This window comes from Kogia breviceps, chromosome 20 (genome assembly GCF_026419965.1).
Source record: "Kogia breviceps isolate mKogBre1 chromosome 20, mKogBre1 haplotype 1, whole genome shotgun sequence".
Lineage (NCBI taxonomy): Eukaryota > Metazoa > Chordata > Mammalia > Artiodactyla > Physeteridae > Kogia > Kogia breviceps.
This window is the reverse complement of record NC_081329.1, coordinates 23,457,763-23,473,394: the sequence shown is the minus strand read 5'-3', so window position 1 is coordinate 23,473,394 and position 15,632 is coordinate 23,457,763. Positions and strand designations below refer to the sequence as shown.

Below are 15,632 nucleotides of genomic sequence, written 5' to 3'. Positions count from 1 at the left end.
TATGGGTAAAGTTGTTAAAATGTATTTAAAATTATGTAAGGTACACAGAAAGATATAAAAGTAACACAGTGAACTCTCACGATCCATTATGCAGCATAATAAATAAAAAATGATCCATAAATTTGAAGCCTATCTATACTACCCCCAATATCATCTCCCCACGCCCCTGAAAGAAGTCTCTATCCTAAGTCACATGTTCTTATTCTCGAGCATTTCTTTGTAAAATTAATGCACAGTATCAACTCGAATGTTTATAAACTTTATATAAAGCATATTCTGCATATCTTCGTCTATAATTTGCTTTTTCCATTCAACATTATGTTAGAAAGATTCATCCACCTTGATAAATATCATTCCAGTCCATTCATTTACATTTCTGCTTAGAATTTTATTTGTTTTTTCATTCTCCTGTTGATAGATACATGGTTTTCATTTTGGTTAAAGAATGTATACTTTTAAATTTGTTAGAGATTGTCAAATTGTTCTTGAAAGTGGTTACACCGATACATACTCAGATGGGCAATGTATTAGAGTTTCTATTTTTCACATCCTTGCTAATATCTGCTATTGTCAACCCATTAACATGTTGGCCAGTCTAATGGTATCTCATTATGGTTTTAATACTCATTTCTCTGATGTCTAGTGAGATTGAGCATCTTATTGGTAAGGTTTGTAGCTTTTATACTAAATTTGCTTTCCCAATTTCCTTCTCCATTTCTTACACTAAATATTGCCCTCTCTCTATGTATGTCTCTCTGTCTCTGTCTCTCTCTCTCACTCTGTCTCTGTCTCACACTCACACCCTGCCGTACTTTGCACTGCTATGTATGCTTTGGTAGGCAGAAGCATAGATGTATTCTGACCTCAATAAGGTGCTTAATAAATATTGTCTGAAGAAATGAATTTGCATTTCTTTCAACTCCAAATTCACCACAGGTCCTGACACCAGAAATCATCAACAAACTGGTCTCTGCCCACAGTGACTTTCGGTTACGTGTTGATCCTGTACCCCATTGCCAGTTTCACTTTCCTGAAGTACCACAAGCATTCTGTCACTTCCATGTTTAAAAATCTTCCATGCTTCCCTGTTGCTGAGCAGAACAGGTGCAAAGTTCTCATGGAGATAGTTACGGGCTTTCATCCACGAAGCCCCTCTGTTGATTCCATCTTATTTCTCGCTCTGGCTCCAACATGAGTGGTGGTCCTCTTGTTCTTCTTCTCATGAGACAGCTTAGTGACTGTGGAGGCTGTCCTTAGAACCTCCAGAGTTTTATGCGTGAGGAAAATGCTGCACAGATTTTACCAGCCTGTAAGAATATTGAAGGGTGAAGTCTTAATCTTTCATACCTGGGACACGGTAGGTATTGTTGGCTTTTGGATGAATGGATTGTGTTTCTTGGTTTCCTGACATAAATTTAACATGCAGCATAAATCAGCAGGAACTCAGCTCTAGTACAAAACTGATAAAGTGAGTGTCAAAACCTACTAAGGGATTTAAAAAATTTCAATGTTCATGATGGAAACTTGCTATAAGCAGGTGCCAGACACTGTGCTGTATAACAGATGCAAACAAAAATTTCATCAGTTCTCTGTCCTGAAGGGGCTTAGAATCAAAAAGGGAAAACAAATACTAAATATTATAATATCTATATCTACCTCTACATTTACACAAAATTATATATGTATTGTACGTTGTTATAAATGATGCAGATACTTTAATTTCTGTATCGACCTTTACCTTTTTTTTTTGCCTACGTACTCACAGGCTGTTTATTTATCCGAGACTAAGGATGAGAGAGAGGGGATGAAGAGAAAAACCAGATGCCTCAAGGTGGTAGGGCTGATAGGAGAAGTGAACAGAAAGGCTCCTCCTATTGTGTTCTGAAAGCACTGCTGTGGAAAAACTTACCGTGTCCAGGCTACGTAGACACCAACCAATGACCAGAAAATGTGACCTTCAAAATAGCAACTGGAAGTCATTCTTCCCTTTATAAGGGTCAGCTATTTCTTTCATAAGATGATAGATGCACTGAGAAATTAGACTCAGAAAGGACTAACTGCTGGTAGCTGAGAACATTCCTTCTCTTCCTTCTTATATGGAATGAATATGCTCCCAGAATGACATGAAGCAATAAAGGTCATTGCAATTAGAAGGTTCGTAAAGGTCAAAAGCCAGTGTGGGATGTAGACTTTACCCTAGTTTTTCCTTTTCCTTTATTTTCTGTTGGCACATACCCAATATGTCTTTCTTACCCTTGAAAGCAGGTGCTCTGTGCTGAGAGGGAAAGAAGAGTGAAGTCAGCATACCACTGAGGTCCTACTCTTGTTCTGCCCGCTAACACACAAGAGAGATGAAGAGGTGCCCCCCGCTCCCCAAAGGATGCAGCTCTAACGCTCTGTGTCTCAAGGATTCTGAAATCAGAGGTATCTTTTGTACACAGTATATTTATTGATAGATCCAATGACTTTAAGAGTTTCTGTATGTATATTTCAAGTTTTGAAAGCACAAGTTATTCTCTAAATTTAGGTTGGTGCTAAAAACACGAAAGGAAATCATTTTCACTAACCGCCTTGAACACTTGGTAGAATTTCAAAGTTTCTAACAATTTCCAAGCGAAGCAATTGGGTTTTCCCAGAGCCTGTGCTTTCAAACAGAAAACCTTTCAGCAGAAGGCTATCTGCAAGGCGAAGTCCAAGGGGAAAAGAAACACCCCCCCCCCCACCGTAATAATGTCTGTCCAGTTAGTTACATTCTGTTCAGAATTCTGAACCCTACTAAAGAGACTGGTTCTACATCAAAATGCTGAGTGTCCTTGATAAATACTATATGGAAGGGGAAATGTTAATTGTCAGTCATTGAAAATATTACTCGGTTATCTTGCAAGGCCTGAGACTCTGAAGGAATGAAATAGAGAAGTCATTTGTATTTATAATGAGTGCAAAGAAAAAGACCAGTTGTTTTCTGGAAAACACAAGAAGAGATAAGGCATATGGTATGCCTTTGATTTTGTGGAATTCAAAAGTGGCTTCAACACGCAAAGGTTTACTTTCCTAAATAAGAGAGCGCTGGTGAAGAGGCCTCGAGAAATCATCTGAAGTTAAAGTACCTTTTGTGCCTGTCCTGCCACTACAGGCTTCAGCTATCGACTCTGTACCCCAAACCTCCCAAAGGAAGAGAGGAGGAAGGGTAAAAAGGCCCAGCTCTAAGCTGAGCTGACTCTCTTTAAAGAGACTTCTCAGCTGGTCCACGTGATAATTCTGCTTTCATCTCCCTGGCCAGAACTCAGTAGCATAGTCACCTCTAACAGCAAAGGAGGCTGTGAAATGTAGTGTTTGAACTGGGCATATTATGTTCTGGAATAAAATTAGGGTTCTGTTATTAAAGAAGAGGGAATACTTGACACTGGGTAGACAACTAACAGTCTCCAGGAGGAGAAATAAGCAAATGGAACATTAGGAAGGAAGAAGTAGTGCATGAAACTGGACAATAGCTTTTCAGACATCACGAGTTTATGTGTATAAGTACTATCGCTGGTGAGTCACTGAGGCTTCTAGACTTACCTGTAGTACTATGTTGACTAGCAAAACAATACTGAAAAGTCATTTTTGCCTCTCTTGGTCTCAATTTATTTACCTAAAAAAATGAGGGAATTTATTGTATCAGTGGTTTTCAGTTTTCTTAGGGGCAAAATTCTTTCTTCTATCATAATTTTTTAGATTCCCAGATAACACTGATAAAAAGGAAAACTTACGCAGTTGAAATGGGAGTGGTGCGCTGGCAGCTGCATACCACAGTCATTCCTTTGTTCTACAATATGGCCTTGGAGATGCCCTAGGGCTCTAAGTAAAAAGGAAATAAATATGTGAAATCCATTGATCTTGACTTTTTCAGACTTGAACATTTTAGGGTTTGATGACTTAGACCAAAAAAGGGGTTCTGTAGGCCTTTTGTCTGTAAGTTTTTGTCTTTCTCTTCTTAGTTAGAATTTAGGGAGAAAATCTTGACTTTATTTCTTATTCAGGGAGAAAATAAGTCTTATTTTTTATATATATATATTTTTCGGTAGGCGGGCCTCTCACTGCTGTGGCCTCTCCCATTGCGGAGCACAGGCTCCGGACGCGCAGGCTCAGCGGCCATGGCTCACGGGCCCAGCCGCTCCGCGGCATGTGGGATCTTCCCGGACCGGGGCACGAACCCGTGTCCCCTGCATCGGCAGGCGGACTCTCAACCACTGCGCCACCAGGGAAGCCCTTATTTTTTATTTTTATTTGGGAAGAAAATAAAATACATACAGTTCTGATTTTTAATTTCTATTTGAGAGAAAAATTTGAGGAGCCCTTCGAATATCTGACCCCTTTTTGCATAAAATGAAACGTAAAATCTAGTCCTGTTCATAGAATAGATGTACACATTGTGCATATTTTGATATTTACTAGAATTAGGTAAGTAACTAAATTTAGATGTGTTGTTGTTAGGATTCCTTCTCCCCGCATAATATGTTTCCTTCCATGAACTGTTGCTTCTAAGGACCACAAAAGCATATTCTAGATAATCTATTTCTGATCACACCTGATTTTCTATGTATTTCTTAGTTAATGCTTGGATTCTACCCAAAGGTGAATATTGATGGGAGAACTTTGTTCCATGTAGTCAGTTTAGTAGAATCATGGAGAGGGGGAAGGTGTTTTCCTATAAGAATTGTAGCCAAAGTGTTGGAGTTTAAATTTCATGTATGGCTTTTCCTTTATGAGGATTAGCTGCTGTGCAAGTCTGAAAAAAATGCTAGGAAGAAGTAAAATCATAGATAGAGATAGTGTAAAACCGAGGGTGGCTTTTGAGTCACACTTAGTAGGAATCTAGAACTCTTTGCACTTTCCAAGTTTTCCCCGTTCTATTGGGACTGTTAAACTGAAATAATAATCTCTTTTCCCCTTTAAATAATTCTTGTCCTACTTTTAAGACTACTAGGGGAATAAAATAAAACACATGCAAAACTTAACATTAGCATTACTAAAACATATGTAACAGCATGTAGAAACTCCACAGACCTTGTAAAAATCCATTTAAGACCACAGAGAAAACCACCTAAGTACAGACCAAAATGTATTTGAATGGAGAGCATAGGTTTGGTGGGCAGGAAACTCAGGATTTACTTTTGGCTTTATCATTGCCCACATCTGTGCCTTCTGTGTAATCATTCTTATCCATTTGAATTTTTAGTCTCACCCTTCATATAGATGAGTGCTATTTTTATCTTGTCTTTCAGAGACACTGGAAATAGTAAGGTCATTTTTCTAAAGTCTTAGGCCAAATGAGAGAAGATGACTCAATAACGCAAGAGCTATTACTGCTGTAACAAACACTCATGAAATACAAGACAGTATGATTCTCATAGTCATGGAACTGTCATTAACTCTATAATCATTTACAAAACATACAAGTTCATGATGATCTACTATTTAGTTCTATGGCCAGATTTCCTTAGTAGATCTAGATCATTTAATCTTCCCTTTACCCCTGACTTCCTGGCTTTATTGCCTTCATATTTAATCAGAGATTTTAAAAGATCAACTTCTACATGCAATGGATTTTTTTTTTTTCATCCTAAAAATCTAATGGATTCCTCTTGTGAAAGCTCAAAATGGTAGGAAATGAGGTGCTACAAATCAGTGGACTTGAAAATTTCTCTCGTCAGTGTTGAGGTCACTGGGGCCCTCTTTTCAATTCTAACGTTCCAAGCAGCCAAACAGTCTCTAGTCCTTGACCTTGAAATTTGGGCTTGGGTCCACAATCTTCAGAACTGGGAGTCAACCCAAGTATAGCTTTTATCTGGCTACAGCCCAAAAGTTTGGTAAAACTCCTGGAAAGAAAATATCTATAAACAAACAAAATGAACTAATATATTACTTTCATGCCATTTGAATTGAAATCAGAGCAATTACTTTTAAAAAGTCACATTCAAGTATCTAAAGAATTTTCGAATTTACTAAAAGATGTTCTTTAGGAACACGATGGTTGTTAGGAACATGGTGAGTTAGGTTTGGGGGAAAGTTTTGTGTGGCGTCCCGTTGAACTTGGCTCTGTAACCACCCTTGAAAACTACACTGTGTAAGGTTGCGGTCAGGGACAGCATCGCGGGCAGGCAGTGTCTGCGGTCTCACAGGGCCCCATGTTCAGAAGGGCCCTGTGCTGGGTGCAGTGCTCTGTCGTAGCCTTCTTGAAATTCTTAATAATTTTATCTTTGAGCTTGGGGTTTGTAAGTGAAGTTTGATAAGACAATGCAGCGTGAACATGAGAAGAAGATATACGCAACACCATTGTTTTCTCCCCATTTGTATACCCTGTTCACCCTGAGCACACGATTCTAGGGGACCCACAATGCATGGGAAGCCAATGGTAACTCAAAATGAGTGCAAAGTGATCTTCTTAAGTCTGTGACTGGGTAAGTTAGGGTGCTAACAGCCCCAAGAAGCAACACTTTCCATTAGAACCAGAATTCACTTTGAACTCAGAAGGCAATTCCATCTAAGAAACACTGACAGCCAAAGAACCCTCTTATATCCATTCTTATTTGTGTTACTACTTTGTGTCAGCCAACGACTTTGAAAATGATGACATAGAAGGAACGGTAGAGTTCCTTCACCTTTTCTTACTCTTAGTAAACCAAATGTAGAGAGTGTGTGAATCAAGGAGTGAAATTTAGGGACTCCGCACTTTCACTGCCGAGGTCCCGGGTTCAGCCTCTGGTCAGGGAACAAAGATCCCGCAAGCTGCATGGTGTGGCCACAAAAAAAAAAAAGGAGTGCAATTTAAAATTTTGAGTTAATTCTTTGAAGCATTTTCACTGTTCTGGTAACAACAAAGTACATATGTGTGTACAAGCTACAAAATACAAATTGTGTAAGTGTGGTGATTTCCCGTATGACTTAAATGCTCTTATGATTGCATTCAGAATTGGTATTTGTGCAACATAAAGATGAATGGTAACATCCATGTTCATACCTTAAAGTATTAATTATGTTTTACTTAGAACACGAAAAGCAAATTAAAAGCTCTGTGACACACCAAGAGAGAGAACACAGAAGAAAGACAAAACAATGTAGTGCCTTTAACAGCAAATGTTTCCTGCTTTTGGAACAAGAGGACTCATGTTTTTCATTTCGCACTGGACCCTGCAAATTACGCAGTTAGTTCTGGTTGTGATATGAACAACAAAAAAGAACTAGAAGTAAACGGTAATGATTAAGTATATAATGCCATCCCCGAGTGTCCCCCTCCCCCAGGAAAGGAAAAGAGTGGAGGACAGGTATAAACCCACTGTAAATGGAGAGGATGAACACCCAAAGAGCTGCTAGGCTCCGTGGCCTGCCTTGGCTCAACCGGCTCCAAAGCAGAGAGCAGGGCGCCCTCACGAGTCTCAGTCCTGCACTGGGGAACCGTCCCGCTGATGGCACTGTCCCTATTGGCCATCGTTGCATCCGAAGTCTGTTGAGGTTAATGTAACAGCGAAGATGAGGCAAAAAGGTGTCTGATAACCACATGCTTTACCCATCATCTGCCTCTAAGACGGGGTCCTCTCAGCCCAGGAGAACTGGGTGAATAGTGATAGTAAGGCTTTGCACTGAAAGAAGTTGTCAGTATTTACCTTTTCCAAAAGAAAAGAAACCTTTGTTGCCATTGTAGAAGTCTTATGAAGTTAGGTTCCTAAGTTATATTCTATCTAGCGATCTTTTATCGTCACCCTGAAATCACTCATCATTTTAAACCGTCGAATCCCCCCGCTTTGGGATGGTTTCTTGCCAGGGGCTTTTCCTTAGAAACTCTGCTTCATTCTTATCTTTGAAGCTCTAGATGTTTAATTTCTTCATCTGTGTCAGCTCAGGACTCCTTTTCCTGGCCTGTTCTCACCTAGTTTTACTTCCTGTCTTTCTCCCTGGCAATTGCGACTGATCAACACCTGGAAACGGTGCAGCGACATCAGAGGCAAACCAAGCCATCACTCGCGTCTTCCTTCTCCTCAGCTTTGCCCTTCTTCCTCTTCTTAGTGCCTCTGGTGATTTGTTACAACCCTCTCAAGGAAGGGTTGACATCTTGAGTTCATTCAAAAAAGCCAGGTACAACTTTCTGATATATCATTGAAATTTTAAAAATGTTAACCAGAACCATAAAAACTAGTCAATGAAATTGCCAACAAAATGCTTTTGTTATCTTCAACCTGTGGGGCATCGTCGGTGCTTTAAAATGAGAACCTGCTTTGCTGTTGAGCGTTAGAGATTTACTTCTGATTTGGCCATTGCCCGGGGTTGGGGGGATAAGCCAAAAATGATTTTTGTCTGTCCCTAAACAGGAGGCTCTGTTTAGTAAAGTTTCATTTGTGTATCTCTCATGATATCCAGCAAGTGAGGACAGAGACCGCAACTGCCTCGGTCACTTTTGTGTCTTTAGCTCCTAGCGCTGCGCCTGGTGTAGGAGTGACGCGCATCGATGGGCACTGAATCAGTTAGGCCAAACGATGATGTCACAGCCACGTGATTCGTATACTTCCTGCTTATTTGTGTTGCTGTATTTCCAAGTGATGCTGTCGAGTTGAGGAGAACGCTCTCTCACTTTTAACTTACTCCTTTTCATGTAGATGGAATCATAACACTGTATTGCGTATTACCAAAAATTCTGCTTTCCAACCTTGATGGTGGAAATCTTTATGTGTGCTTTAGAAACTAGTTTTTGAAAGACTAGGAGAGTTGGATTTGTAAGTACCACAGGTACACAAAACCCTCAGAAAATGTGTCTACCAAGCCTTAAAATTGAGATCCCAGAATATTTTCTAAAACCTTCAGTAAATTAATCTTGGACTCAACTATTTAAAATCTCTTCCTGTAGGGAGGAAAAAGGGAAGTTCACTCCATATTTTCATTAAATTTGGTCATTTAGAAAAGACTTCAGTTACTAAGCACACCAGTTCAGATCATGGTGCTTTCAAGTGAGTTTGTAAAATCTCAAGGAGTCAGTATCCTCCTGGTTAGCATGGTGGCAGGAATGACACTTCCTTAGGGAATTTTGTCCTCTTGCCTTGATGACCACGAACAGTGCTCTCCAAGACTTAAAAAACAGAAACATGAAATGGAAGGTATAAAGTTAAATATTTACAGGAGACCAAAGCAGATCATTCAGAAATAAGGAAAATGTGTTTTCCCCTGTCTTCTCTAGTCTGACATGTTCCATGCAGGTAGGCTACCCTCCCAGTGCATCCTCTTCCATGGTGTTGCCTCATCTGTCTGTTCCACCTCCAGGAAATGTTCTCTCTTCCCTTTCTAACCAAGTCTACCCATAATCCAAGTCCAGCTAGCAATCTCCCCTCCTCCTGCCTCCTCTCTGATGTTTTTCTTCACTCATTTGGTTCTCAAAATTGGTGTTTCCTTTAAATTCATAAAGAGCATATGCCTGTTTTATTTTTTCAATGCCACTGCTTGACACCTACCCACATTCAGTTTTCGATTTCTCTGGATTATTTTAATTTATCATTTAACCGTTATGCTTTTCCAATTAGGCTATAACCTAAGTTATAAATTTCTGGAGGGTAGAGATCATATGATTAAAAAATAGCCTTGAAGGTCTGAAAGTTTGTTTTGAACAAAGAAAAGTACCCCCAGCAATTCTTGACTAAATAATGAATGTGACTATCACTGTCCTGTACCCTAGGGTATATGAGTAGAAAGGTAGGAAACAAATAATTATGGCACATGGAGTATAATAAGACCTAAAGAAAGATTAAAATTATGTAGAAGATCAATGGTTCGTGGAGGGGCCAAAATGGTTATGTAGTTTCTCTTAAAATTTTTGAAAGAAAATTTTAGGCCATCAAAACCTGCATTTAGCGTTTCCCTGGGGGTGCAGTGGTTCGTGCCCCGGTCCGGGAAGATCCCACGTGCCGCGGAGCGGCTGGGCCCGTGAGCCATGGCCGCTGAGCCTGCGCGTCCGGAGCCTGTGCTCCGCAATGGAAGAGGCCACGACAGTGAGAGGCCTGCGTACCGCAAAAAAAACAAAAACAAAAACACCTGTGTTTATTCTTTTAACAGGTCAAATAATCTTTAGGACTCCATTTGCCTGAAACAGATTTCTAACTCTTTTTTTGGTTTTGAAAAACACTGTAGACAATTTTCAAACATGTCTGGATATTTGTTTTCCTCATCTCCAAAAACATCTAAAGAAAAAACTATAAAAATGAAATTAGACTACATCACGATTTAGGGATCTACAATTGAATAAGTTAAATTTTTAGAATAAATTCACTTCAACAACAAATTGAATTAATGCTCTTTTAAGCAGAACTCAGTAATTATCCATGGAGCTGGGAAGAGTAAGATCTTCCCACAAACCTCTCACATTAAGAAACTAGAGACCAAAGTTGCAAATGTGTTTGAATTTCTCAGTCTCTTTTCTTCCCAGAGAAACTCCGATTCAAGCCGTTCCTTGGCATAGAAACCACGTTTAACTCTGAACATTTTCCATCTTCGAATTTCTGTGGAAACTTTTGCTAATTAGAAAGCAGATTCTACTTGGCTTTTAAGAAATGCTAAAACCACAGTTGAGGGTATTTTCAGAGTGAGTTGTTTCAAGGGACTTTTGATGTGTACTCAGTGGATGCCTGGAATGTAGTCAAACTCAACATGAAATGAAAGCTTGATTGCCCACCAATCGCACAGTGCAGAGTTACAGAGACCACCAGGACAGGTATGAGAAATACATTTACATGAAACACAGACCAAGTGGGATGGAAACTGCATGCTTTTATAGCTTATCTAATAGTTTTTACTATGTGCAGAAAACCCTATGACAATTTTCAAGTGAAAGGATGAGGAGTATGAGGAGAATTCTGTGTTTGAAATAAAAGGTAGATATTGCAATCATATATCAGCTAACACATGCAAATTAGTATTACATATTTCAACTATGTGTATTAACAGTATCCTAGCAAACATTATGAAAGGAAGAACTTTTGTCATGTATATTTTAGAGCTCTTATTTAGATGTTTTCCTATTCGTAATTAACTCCATCTATCCGTTAACTCATTTATGTATTCACTTATTCATTCATTTCATTCATTCAACAAAGAGTTGTTGAACATTTTTTATGTGCTAGCAAAATGCTACACACAATGGCTATACAAGACGTGTTATAATCAACCGGTCAAAAGTCAAAGAGAGAATCTAGAAAGCAGTAAGAGAAAAGTGATTCATCACATACAAGAGAGCTCCTATAACATTATCAATGGATATCTTAGCAGAAACTTTACAGGCAAGAAAGGAAGGGGATGATATATTCAAAGCACTGAAAGAAAAAAACTACCAAGCAAGAATTCTATATACAACAAAATTGTCCTTAAAAAATAAAGGAGAGGGCTTCCCTGGTGGCACAGTGGTTGAGAGTCCGCCTGCCGATGCAGGGGACACGGGTTCGTGCCCCGGTCCGGGAAGATCTCTCATGCCGCGGAGCGGCTGGGCCCGTGAGCCATGGCCGCTGAGCCTGCGCTCTGCAACGGGAGAGGCCACAGCAGTGAGAGGCCCATGTACCACAAACAAATAAATAAAGGAGAAATAAAGAACTTCCCAGACAAAAAAAAGCTGAGGGAGTTCATCATCAGTAGACCTGCCTTGCCAGATGCTAAAGGCAGTCCTTCAGGTTGAAATGAATGGATGCTAAGAACATAAAAGCCTATAAAACAAAAGCTCTCTGGTAAACATAAATATATAGACAAATACAGAATCCTGTAATGCTATAATAGTGATACATAAATCACTTTTAATTCTGACAAACTTTAAAAGATAAAACCATAAAATAAGTATAACTATAAATTATGTTAATAGGTACAAAATATAAAAGATGTAATTTGTGACATCAATAACATTAAGTATGGTTTTAAGGTTTTAACATAAAACAAAATTTTTGTATATGATTTAAATTATGTTGTTATTTTAAAATAGATTATTATAAATATAAGAAATGTTATACAATGCCCATGATAACCAAAAAGAAAATACCTGTAGAAGATACACCAAAGGAAATGAGAAAAGAATCAAAGCATGTAACTGGAAAAAAATCAACAAAACACAAAGGCTGCAAGAGAGGAAAGAGGGAAAAATAACTAACATACAGAAAACAGTTAACAAATGGTAATAGAATAGTAAGTCTTCCCTATCAGGAATTACTTTAAATGTAAATGGATTAACTCCTCAATCAAAAGATATAGAGTGGCTGCTATGGAGAACAGTACGGAGGTTCCTCAAAAAACTAAAATAGAGCTACCATATGATCCAACAATCCCACTACTGGGCATGTATCTGGAGAAAACCATAATTTGAAAAGACACACGCACCCCAATGTTCATTGCTGCACTATTTACAATAACCAGGACATGGAAGCAATCTAAATGTCCATCAACAGAGAAATGGATAAAGAAGATGTGGTACATACATACAGTGTAATATTACTCTGCCATAAAAAAAGGACGAAATCATGTCATTTGCAGCAACATGGATGGACCTAGAGACTGTCATACTAAGTGAGGTAAGTCAGACAGAGAAGGACAAATATCATATGATATCACTTATATGTGGAATCTTTAAAAAAAAAGGCTACAAATGAACTTATTTACAAAGCAATTAGAGTTACAGATGTAGAAAATAAACTTATGGTTACTGGGGTGTGAGTGGGGAGGAGGGATAAATTGGAAGACTGGGATTAACACATACACACTGTATATAATAGATAACTAATAAGGACAGGGAATTCTACTCAATATTCTGTAATGGCCTATATGGAAAAGAACATAAAAGAGAGTGGATATATATATATATGTATAGCAGATTCATTTTGCTGTACACCTGAAACTAACACAACATTGTAAATCAACTCGACTCCAATAAAAATTATTTTTAAAAGATATAGAATGGCTGAATAGATTTTTAAAAACTAGAGACAACTATATACTGTCTACAAAAGACCACATTAGATCTAAGGACACACATAGGCTGAAAGTGAAGGGAGGGGAAAGATATTGCATGTAAATGATAACCCAGAAGGAGCAGAGGTGGCCATATTTATATCAGAAAAAAATAGACTTGAAGTCCAAAACTGTCATAAGAGCCAAAGAAGGACATTATAAAATGATAAAAGGGTCAATTCAACAGGAATACATAACAATTATAAATTTATTTACACCTAACAGCAGAGTATGCAAATATATGAAGCCAACATTGACAGAATTGAAGAAAGAAATAGACAGCAACAATAATAGTGAGGGCTTTCAATATCCCACTTTCAATAACAGACAGAATGACCAGAGAGAAGATCAATAAGGAAACAGGATTTTAATAACATTATAGACCAATTGGATGTAACAGATATAAACAGAAAACCACATTCACCAGCAGCAGATTACATATTCTTCTCAAGTGCACATAGAACATTGTCCAGGATAGATCACATATTAGGATACAAAAAAGTCTTAACAAATCCAAGAAAATCGAAATCGTTCAAAATATCTTTTCTGACCAAAATGAAATGTAACTAGAAATCAGTAGCAAAAGCAAAACTGGGAAATTCAGATATGTGTGGAGATTAACACACTCTTGAACAACCAAGACTGAATCATGCAGAAATAAGAAATACAAACAAAGCTATAAATAGTAAGAAGATCAAATCAGTGTTCAAAAACTTCACAACAAAGAAAAGCTGAGGACCAGATGGCTTCACTGGCAAATTCTACCAAAAATTTAAACAAAAATTAACACTAATCCTTCTCAAACTCTTCCAAAAAATTGAAGAGGAGAAAACACTTCCAAACTCATTTTATAAGGCCAGCACTTTTCTAATACCAAAATTAGAGACACTACAAGAAAAACTCTACAAGAAAAAAAAAAACCCTGCAGATCAATATACTTACTGAACATTGATACAAAAATTCACAACAAAATACTAGCAAACAGAATTCAACAGCATGCTAAAAGGATATACATCATGACCAAGTAGGATTTAATCCTGGGATGCAAGGATGGTTCAATATGGAAAAATCAAGCATTGTAGTACACCACATTAACAGAATGAAAGGGGGAAAAAATCACACTATCATTTCATTCGATGCATAAAAGCTATGACAGGCCGCAGGCTCTTCCGCCGGGGGAGGTCAAAGGTCGCCAATATGGCGGCCCCCGGAACGGCTGAGGCGTGTAGCAGAGGATGACGCTGGCGGCGGGGTCTCGGCTGGGGCGCCGGCTGAGCGGGCCGGGGCCGTGGCGCGGACACTGGACGGCGGCCGGGCGCTCGCGGAGCCGGCGCGAGACGGCGGAGGCCGAGGCGGACGCGCCCGTGTTCCAGTACGTGGGCGAGCGCGCGACCCGCGCCGACCGCATTTTCGTGTGGGGCTTCAGCTTCTCCGGGCCGCTGGGCGTGCCCGCCTTCGTGCTGCCCGGCTCCGGGCCCCAGCCCCGCGCCGGCTCGCGGCCGCACCGCAGGATCCAGGCCGTGCCCTACCGCCTGGAGCTGGACCAAAAGGTGAGGACTTCGACTCCCTCCCTTCCTCCCTCCGTGCTGCCCTCCGGTCTCGGCCGCGCCTTCCGAGGCACTCGGCCCTCTCGGAGAGGTTGGCGACGCTGGGTGGCCAAACTTCGGAGAGCACGACCCTCGAGCGGGCTGCCGGAGGGGAGTGCGTTAGGGCGCTGCCAGCATGTATCGAGTGGCCGAAACGTGCCAGGTGTTGCGCCCGGCTCGCGTCATTCGGGAGTCGGGGTTGTTGCCACAGTTACGGGGGAGGAAAGTGAGGTTCGGAGAGGTTATGAGACAGGCCCACGGCCCCTCCGCCCTCCCAGCTGGCAGGTGTGAGTACTTTGGGATTCGCCTTCGGGCCAATCAGACCCCAGAAGTTCAGCTGTTAGGAAAGCCGACTTCAAAAGGTCAGAGAAAGCGTGGGCCGGCTGGAGTCGGTGAACAATTCGGAAAGGAAATGTTAACTGGAGCAGTAACAGGAATGAGAGGAAGGATGAAAGGTCTAAACACACTGGAATGGTTGCACCGGAGTCCCCTGAGTTGACTGAGATTTGAAAAGATACAGCAAAGGACAATTACCGGAGGGCGGCTTATCTCGGCAGCTAACATCCAGAAAAGCAAAAACGGATGTTTAGGGTAGGTTCTTGCTCGGTGTGGTTGTGGACGTCTTGGTGGGTGGTGAAAAAGAAGCAGATTTGACCAGTTTGGCTTCTGACTTCTATGTCAAGGGCAACAAATGATCTTTTGCCCTAAAAGGGGAGATCGAGAGAGCCAGGGAATTTAAGCTCCACAGGAATGAAAAGTTGGGTTTGACTTCTTAATATTGAGTTGTGAGAGTTATTTTTGTATTCTGGATATAGGTACTTTATCACATATATGATATGTGCGAATGTTCTCTGCCAGTCCATGGATTTTCATTGATTGATTGATTGATTGATTGTACGCGGGCCTCTTACTGTTTATGGCCTCTCCCGTTGCGGAGCACAGGCTCCGGACGCGCAGGCTCAGCGGCCATGGCTCACGGGCCCAGCCGCTCCGCTGCATGTGGGATCTTCCCGGACCGGGGCACGAACCCGCGTGCCCTGCATC

General features: G+C 40.3%; 1 protein-coding gene across 2 annotated transcripts in view; it reads left to right on the top strand.

Moving 5' to 3' along the window:
* The window catches only part of FUT10 (fucosyltransferase 10), a 434,768-nt gene that overhangs the window by 337,387 nt on the left and 81,749 nt on the right, over positions 1–15,632 (top strand). The window contains exon 12 of one of the 2 annotated variants that reach the window (XR_010838419.1): positions 2,266–2,424. The gene's annotated coding sequence lies outside the window, so the exon portion shown is untranslated. Of the gene's footprint in view, positions 1–2,262; positions 2,425–15,632 lie in introns of both variants that reach the window. The other variant, XR_010838420.1, reaches the window with a different exon arrangement.